At 45.3% G+C, this 7,960-nt stretch overlaps 1 protein-coding gene across 4 annotated transcripts in view; it reads right to left on the bottom strand.

Moving 5' to 3' along the window:
• The window catches only part of Kiaa0040 (KIAA0040 ortholog), a 33,308-nt gene extending 25,956 nt beyond the window's left edge, over positions 1-7,352 (bottom strand). Inside the window, exons 1-2 of one of the 4 annotated variants that reach the window (XM_028758568.1) lie at positions 7,274-7,352; positions 6,974-7,147 (exon numbers count right to left, since the gene is read on the bottom strand). The gene's annotated coding sequence lies outside the window, so the exon portion shown is untranslated. Of the gene's footprint in view, positions 1-6,696; positions 6,790-6,973 lie in introns of all 4 variants that reach the window. The other 3 variants (XM_028758576.1, XM_028758583.1, XM_028758559.1) reach the window with 3 other exon arrangements.
• Positions 7,353-7,960: the final 608 nt, after the last annotated feature.

Here is a 7,960-nt window from a genome sequence, read left to right as displayed (position 1 = left end):
GGCAGAGAGGCAGAGAGGCAGAGAGGCAGAGAGGCAGAGAGGCAGAGGCAGGTATATTTTGGTAAGTTTGGGTCCAGCCTGGTCTGCACAATAAGTTCCAGGAGAGCCAGGGCTACATAGAGGGACCAGGTCCCAAACATCATGCTCCTACACCATCCAGATGATGGGTGGGGAAGACAGGCCCTCACTATGTAGCTCTGTTAGGCTTGGAACTCAAGAGGTAGACTGGGCCAGCCTCAAACTCACAGAGAGGAATCCACCTGCCTCTGATTCCTCAATTCTAGGATTAAAGGTGTGTGCCACCATGTGTAGTGACACTTACTTTTTGGAGACACTCTAGACCTCCCATAAAGCTAGTACCTCCCATACCTGCTGGCTGAGGTACAAACGCCTGTGCAGTCATAAACTAGGAGTCCAAACATCTCGGAAATTTCTAAAACATTGGGTTTAAATAGCTCAAAGACATCAAATAAGAGATCAGGCATGGAAACTTATGCCACACACAATGGTATATTTTGGCACAGTGAATTTGTAAGGATGTAACTAAAATCATGGAGAAAAAGAAAGTAGTTTGGCAATTCTTGAGAAAGCTAGACATAGAATTATCATACGATTCAACAAGCCTACTTCTCAGCATACACCTGCAAAGAGCTGCAAAGGGGGGGAGTCAAGGAAGTCCTTATATGTACATATTCCCAGCAGTATTGTGCACAATAATCAAAACTCAGATGTCCACAAACCAGTGGACAGATTAAACAAGTGGTAATGTGTATGTATAGTGGAATAAGATTGGGATATAAAACAGAATGGGTACCAGCAGAGACCACAGCACAGCTGGATTTCAAGAACATGCCAAGTGAAAAATGCCAGTCATTAATTGTCTTATGCTACAACTATGAAATTCCTGGAACAGGTAAGTCCACAGAGGTGGAATACAGGCTGGTGGTTTTCAGAGACTGGGAGCACCAAGCAACAGAGAGAAACTGCTTAGTGGGCTTCCTCTGGAGGCCCTGTAGACACTTTGGATGTAGCTAGGAGTGTTTGGTTGTACGGTAGTAAATGCCTTTGAACTACTCACTTTATAACAGTTAATTTTACATACTGTTCATTTAACCCCAAAAGATAAAAGACACAGGGGATGATACAACATTTCTTGAAGACAAATGGTCATGCAGCTATTATTCTTAGTCATTTGAAAAGTGTAAAGCGTTAAAGATCTCTCAGTGTATTCGCCCTCTCCAATATCAGACGCTGAACACACATTAGTGACGCTTTCCCTTCACTCTTGGGCCTGTCTTAAAGGAATAATATTTTCAAAACACTAAACTCTTGTTCCTGGAAAATGTCAGTCAGGAACATCTGACCTTCCCTGTATGGCACATGTCCTGCAGCTGTCTCCTCCCTTGGCCCAGGCCGTCTGAAAGAGAGGTATTCTTTCCATGGGGAAATGGCACCATCAGTCCGCTATAAATTAACAACTCTGGTTCTTTCCTCAGAGAGGCCAGAGAAATAATCCTCCTGTTGGGAAGAATGCAGTCATTGGAAGTCAGTTTGTATGCTGTACCACCTGGCAGGGCATTGCTTTCTTCTTGACCTAGAGAAGGCTTTGGTTCAAATATCCCACAGGGCAGAGTCTGACTTTCTAATTTGGAAGCCAGGAGATCTCCGAACAGGCTGTGTCTAGGTGGGGTGGCAGGTTAATATGCCTCCTTTCCTGGTGAAGGCTTCATTTCTGGGTGATGGGGGTCACCCACGTGACCAGCCTGGATGCTTTCATCTAGGCTGCTCTGTGCTAAGCTGGCAACTGCTGCTCAGCAGACTGCCGGCCTCAGGCAGCAGGTAATGTTTTAGGCTAGGAGTGAAAAGTGCAGAGAGCAAAGGGAGGTTGGAAGCCAAGAGGTAAGCCTGCAGGACTAGATTTAAGAGTAATATATTCTCTTGGTTCATTTTGGAATTCTTCCCTAGTGTGAAGCTAAAGAACAGGAATATATTGTGATGTGTTATTAGGCCATCTGAAGAGCAGGACGAAGTGATGGCTGCTATCTTTGAGTGCCTCAAACTCTTATCAGGACCCCCTGAAGAAACTTTTGAGAGGTTGGTATGCACACAGAAGCTCTGTGGAGCCCCTAATGCTTGGATGGACATCTGTTTACTCCAGTTTCCATGGGAAGGTCACTTCAATACATCTAGCTCCTGTGTGGATTAAGGTTAGTGTGTATGAGTGGCTGGTTCTAGCAGGTAATAGCTAAGGCTGTGGTTGTCTGAAGACCACAGGCAGAAAGGATATGGAAAGCCTGAACTTTATCCCGCTCGTGAATCCATGTGTGAGCCAAAGACGAAGAACCATAGAGGAGGGGCACAGACTTGATGTCTTACTTGGATTGGGAAGAAAACAGGATGTTTCTGACTCAGACTGCGGCATTCTCTTATTCACAGCTGCTACTGTCACATATCACTTAGATTCACACAAGCATGTGCCCTGTGTCATTTTGCTTCATTTCACCAACACTGAAGGAACTTCCCAGTTCCCACTGCTTCGCCCCCCTGCCTTTAGGCCTAGCCTCTCTCCCATCTTTCCATCTATGACCCCCGACCGACCTTTACCCTGCTTGAATAATCTGAAGACAGCAAGTTCCCTTATATACAACTGTCCTATCATAATTATCCAAGCATTTCTCTATCTTCTGCCAACTTTCTTTTATTAATAGCAAAAACAGAGAAACACCCTAAAGGTAATAATTGGTTATGGGCTTTCCTTAAACCCGTTCATCTTGAAATGAGAGTCTTTTGGGAGAGAAATAAACTTAGCTGAAAAAGACTGTATGGAGGGGAAGTTTCTGAGTTAGGAATGAGGGGCAGCCTGGAGTGGGTTATAAGCACACTTGTCTCTTCAAGTTTAAGCCAAGCAATGTGGGGGTGGGTCATGGTTTCTTTCTTTTCTTAAAGACAAACTCCAGGGGCAGCCTGCATGCAATAATGGAAGCAAGTGCCTGCTCAGGCATGAAGACTGGGCCTGGGCACTGCCATGGTCCCTTGAGACCTTCTCATGACAAAGAAAGCCCATGTTTGTGTCCAGTTCCTTTTACAACCCAGCATCCCTTTCCAGTCTCCACTGAGTGTCTACTCTACCAGCCCAGATATCGTTCTGCTCAGACCAATTGGACAATGTTAGGAAAAGACACCTGACCTGGCTTGTAGCCCTAGGGATTGTCCTGCAGACTGTTGTAGATTGTCCCTTTGCTGCTTAGAGAAGGAAAAGGTCTCTCTCGTCACCGTCCTTATCTCTCTCATTGTAACCACGACCAGTGTTGTGTGCTACAGTTACTCACCTGAAACCTTTCCCATCAAACAAACGAATTATATGTTGGCATCTGATAAGGAAGGGAAACTTCTTGCTGGTCTCTGGACACATACTAATCTCTGAGACCAGTTTTCATGATTATTCGAGCAAACTCTCGAAGGGCCTTAGTAACTTAAGGCACCGGTATGTAGTCTCCCTGTACACGCAGTGTTTGGGAACTTCCAAGGAAAGTTAAAAGACTGAAGCTATAGAAGCAGATGAGAGGGGGATAGTTTGGGTATTTTCATAAAAAAGAAGGTCCAGCTGAGTCTCTTCAAGATCTGGAGTTTGTCCTAGAAGCTACTTCAAGAAGATTCAGCCTTGAACTGTGATCTTGTCATTTTATCTTTGCCGTCATTGTCATTTGAGTACTGTGCTTGTCCTTACATACAGAAGTCCATGTGACCCTGACCTTAGATGGTATTGGGTATTCAAGTAATGCTTGGGTTCTGGTCTCTCCACTAACCAGTTGTATAACTGTGGCACCCACTTCCCCTCCCTAAACCTCAGTTTGCTCATCTTTGCAGTGAAAGGGCAGGGTTAGTTCATCTCTAGAGTTTTTTTTCCATTTCTATTTTTATTTGACATCTCTGACTCTATGTTACTTCCTCTTCATCACCAGCCTCTGTTCACTTAAAAGTCTTGATGCTGACATAATTTTCAAACTCCACTGAGTTGGAATATGAGACACACCTGAATCTCTTCAGGATACAGGCTTCACTGGTCAGGATGAGAGAAAACCACAAAATATACCCTAGCTATAACTGATGTCCAGATTTAGAACTATCACCTATTAAACTGATACCTCCTTGGTGAAGATTAGAATAAGCACCTGTGGGTCGACTCAGCTGTGAGCCTGGTACATCAATGGCCTCTCAGATAGAATTCTGCCTACTTTTAGCCCCATGAGCCTCAAAAGTTCTTATGTGGTGATCAACCTGCATGCTCACATATTACCACATTGCTTTTTTAGGCTCTGGCCCTTTAAACTGAGTAGTAAGAAAGAAGACAGATTAGGTGAGGCTAGGGCTAGACTACACATAGCACTGATAAGACAAAGAGACTTTGTCATTATGCCTTAAAATAGTTTATTAAAAAAGAAGCACCATCTACCCATGATGTTGTTATGTCCTTAGCACACACACCATGTGGTTTAGGTAGCTTCAAGAGGTAATAATAACAAACCCTCACATTTTATAGAGCCTTAAATTTTATGTAGCACATTAAATGTACTTACTTTTTCAATTGGATTCTGATTCTAACCACTGCCCTTGTGTGTAATAATTATTTGTTTTAAATACGAAGGAAGTGAAGCTGAGTGAGTCAAAGATTTGTTCAAGGGCAGTTGATAAGTGGTCAAGTCAGATACTGAGCTTACACACCTGTCTAGTTGCTTTTTGTTTTTGTTGTTTTGTTTTTTGCCCCTATGCCAAAGTACATAAGATCTGGATGTAGGCACTGGCATCCGGATCTGAAAGTAACTCTGCCAGGGTTTGCAAGCAGTCTTATCAGGCCGTTCTCTTCACTCCAATGAAGACAAGTCTTTCACACAGGTCTGGTAACTAGCATTCTGGAGAGGTGTTAGAAGATCTTACATTCCTAGAACTAGACATTCCTCCTCCTTGGTTAAAGTGAGAGGATGATTCCTAGAGATTCAGTCACCTAGTTAAATGGATAGGTCATACTTGTGTACCACTAATTCAGAACTCACAATTTTAGGAATTCCTGTGCCAGGTATCCCAGGAAAGCCTTACCTAAGCTATCTCCCTAGCCCACACCTCTCAGGCTCCATTGCCCATGTGTTCATACAGCTCCCCTGCTTCTCCTCTTCCCTCATCTGGACAGTAATTCTTTCTCCAAACACAAATCTGAGAGGACCTTTCCACTACCTAATAATGGCTTAGTATGGCTGGAAAAAGACATCCCACTCTTGGCAGGAGAGGATAAATCCCCATTCCATGCTGTTCCTCAGACTCTGTGGAAGGTTTTTCCTTTGCCCACAGTATCTCTACCCTGGGAAATGCTAGTCATTTTCAAGATCCTGATCATGCACCACTTCTGAAGTGCTGTTTTCCCAGACGACCATTGCTCCATCCTTTGTATGGTTTTGCTGTTACTGTTATATGATGTACATTTTTCTGAACTGTGGTTTGTTTCTTAGCATCTCTTTGTCAGTCTGGGGGCTCTTTGACAGCAGAAACTACATCATCGCCTTAGATTCCACAGCCCTGGTACACTGTCCAACACACAGTAGGTATAGTAATGCTTAGCTAATGAATGTGCCCCCTCTATGATAAAACTGGTTCAGTAGCATGCTGACGGTTTATTATCTTCTTGGGTTTGACCCTGGAGCTTTCGATTCTTTTTCATTCTATTGGCAGAATGTTGACAGTGCACCAAACATTGTTTTATAATGGGTGTCTTTCCTAGAACTGTGTCATGGGTAAAGAAGGGGAGGCAGAATTTCAGAAGAAGGGAGGCACTGGGCCAAGGGATGACACATCAGACTAAGTGGTTGATAGAACTGAATTTTAGCTCAAAGATAGGAGAGACCCTTGCAAAACTACCTGCATATAAAAGTTTAACTAAAATAAAATACATAAAGACAAGACAAGACACAGCTGCATTTAATGTAGCAGTACCTTTGAGTTTCAGGGTTCTTTATGTGGTATTGGTAAACTTTGTACAAGGTTAAGAACAAGATACAACCGTGTAAATGTAAGACTTGTTCTTGGTCCCCAACAGCACTTCAGAATGAAGAATCCTTAAAATTAGCTGCAAGTTCTTATTCTCTTTCCAATAGTCGGTGTAGCACAATGGCTTTGGCAGGCAAGACTTGAATTGCTGAGTACCTATGCTTCCTCTTTGAGCAGCCTGGATAGAGCAGGCCCGAGGGTTCTCATGACCGGCTGGTGTTCTCTGTTACATTAGGGCAAGTGCTAGTCTCTCTGCCTTGAGTTCCCTCAGATAGGCAGGACTGGTATTCAAAACAACAGCTATCCAGCTAACATTCACTTAACTATTACCCAAATCATTCCTACAAAGCCCTTCAAAACATAGGGAAACGGGACCTAGTGAGTGTTCCAATCCACCTTTATGGGCGGGAAGAAGATCAAGGACCATTTAGAGAGTTGGGAAAGTTCAGGAAAAAAAATGTGTCACACAAATTCTCTGGAGACCCAGAGTAGTATACAGATCTCACTCCACCCCTTGGCTCCCGGCCACATTTTCAGTTTGGTGAGTCTCTTAGACCCATTGAAATTATAGTTTTCTTTAGAATGATTTTAGGAGCATCTCAAATACTGACTTTGCCCATTGAGACAGTGTCCCTCTGCTCCTTTTCAGGTGGCTCCTACCTGTAGCTGGTGTCAACTGGAGCTGAGAACTTCACCCCAAACTCCAGAGGAGCCCATGTGGCAGGCCAGGAGCAGACAGAAGTGGAGAGACCTCTAGGAGGAAAGTAACAAGAACGAAAGCAACTGTGCAATAGGCTTCTTAGAAATAACCCCTTTATCTCACTTCTCTCTGGGGCGGATTTCTGTCTACGGAAACTCCCCTTCCGCAGCAGGGGCAGCTCCCAAATGTATTTTGAAAACAACAGCACAAAGCGAAGAAGAAAGTTCTGAAACTCACCTTTGGGTCGGCTGGAAGGCTTCCTGCCGGCGGACCGCTGGATCTGTTCCGGTGCTGTCTGAAGTGACTTGGGCACAAGAGTGAGGTCTGGGTCCCTCCTCCAGCACCTCCCTCCCACCACCAGGTCCCGGGAGAGAGGCGGCGCTGCGGGTCAGTGGGTGCCACCCGTGTGTCCTGGAGGAAAGCGCCCCCTGCGTCACTGACTGAGGTTTCAGGGCACCCAGCTCTGCTCCTGAGATCAGGAACTCGACTTCCTGAATCGGACTGGCTGGCTCCGTCGCTCCCCAGCCCAACTCTTACCTTAAACTTGGACTCACACGCCACAGTCGCAGCACGGGTGTCCTTCCTCTGGGTCTCCCGGCCAGTGTCCCCACTCCGCCCTGCTGTGACGTTCTTTTGCCCCTCCGCCCCGAGCACGCCTCCTTCAGGACGCCAGAGCCAGCTTTGCTCACAGATGTACCAGTGTTCCCTGAGACAAGGGGTGTAAACTCCCAACCCTGGCCTAAGGAAAAAATAACAGCCCTGTGGAATAAAGGGACCTTCCAGGAAAACGGAGGGGGTGTCTTAAGGGAGAGCAAGCCGCGAGCAAGCTGCTGTGCCGAAGCCTCATTCTCACAAGGTATCTTTGTGTATGCTCCATGGGAGTTACCTGGAGTTGTTAGGAGCACAGGAGACAGGGACAACTAACTTCAAAAAACGTTTTCAAAACGAGTACTCCCTTTTCATTTTATTTATTCCTCGTCTGTGCTTATATTCAAATTTCTTGTATCTAACTCCGCTCAGTGCCTCCAAGGCTTCTGGAGGGAAATTGGGAAGGCATGAGGGCAGAAGCTGCAGTGGAGTATCTAGGGGTTTCCCCAGAATCACCTTGGGAGATCTTGGCACGATAAGGACCTGAGATTCTACCCATTGGATTGAAGGTGTCAGGTGCGGATCTGGAGTTGCTTTCCAGTGGCTGTGCCTGAACCACAGGGTCCTTTGGCCTTT

The sequence above is a fragment of the Grammomys surdaster genome, unplaced genomic scaffold (genome assembly GCF_004785775.1).
Source record: "Grammomys surdaster isolate TR1022 unplaced genomic scaffold, NIH_TR_1.0 130, whole genome shotgun sequence".
Lineage (NCBI taxonomy): Eukaryota > Metazoa > Chordata > Mammalia > Rodentia > Muridae > Grammomys > Grammomys surdaster.
The sequence above is the reverse complement of the archived record's forward strand: the minus strand, read 5'-3'. Positions and strand labels throughout refer to the sequence as shown.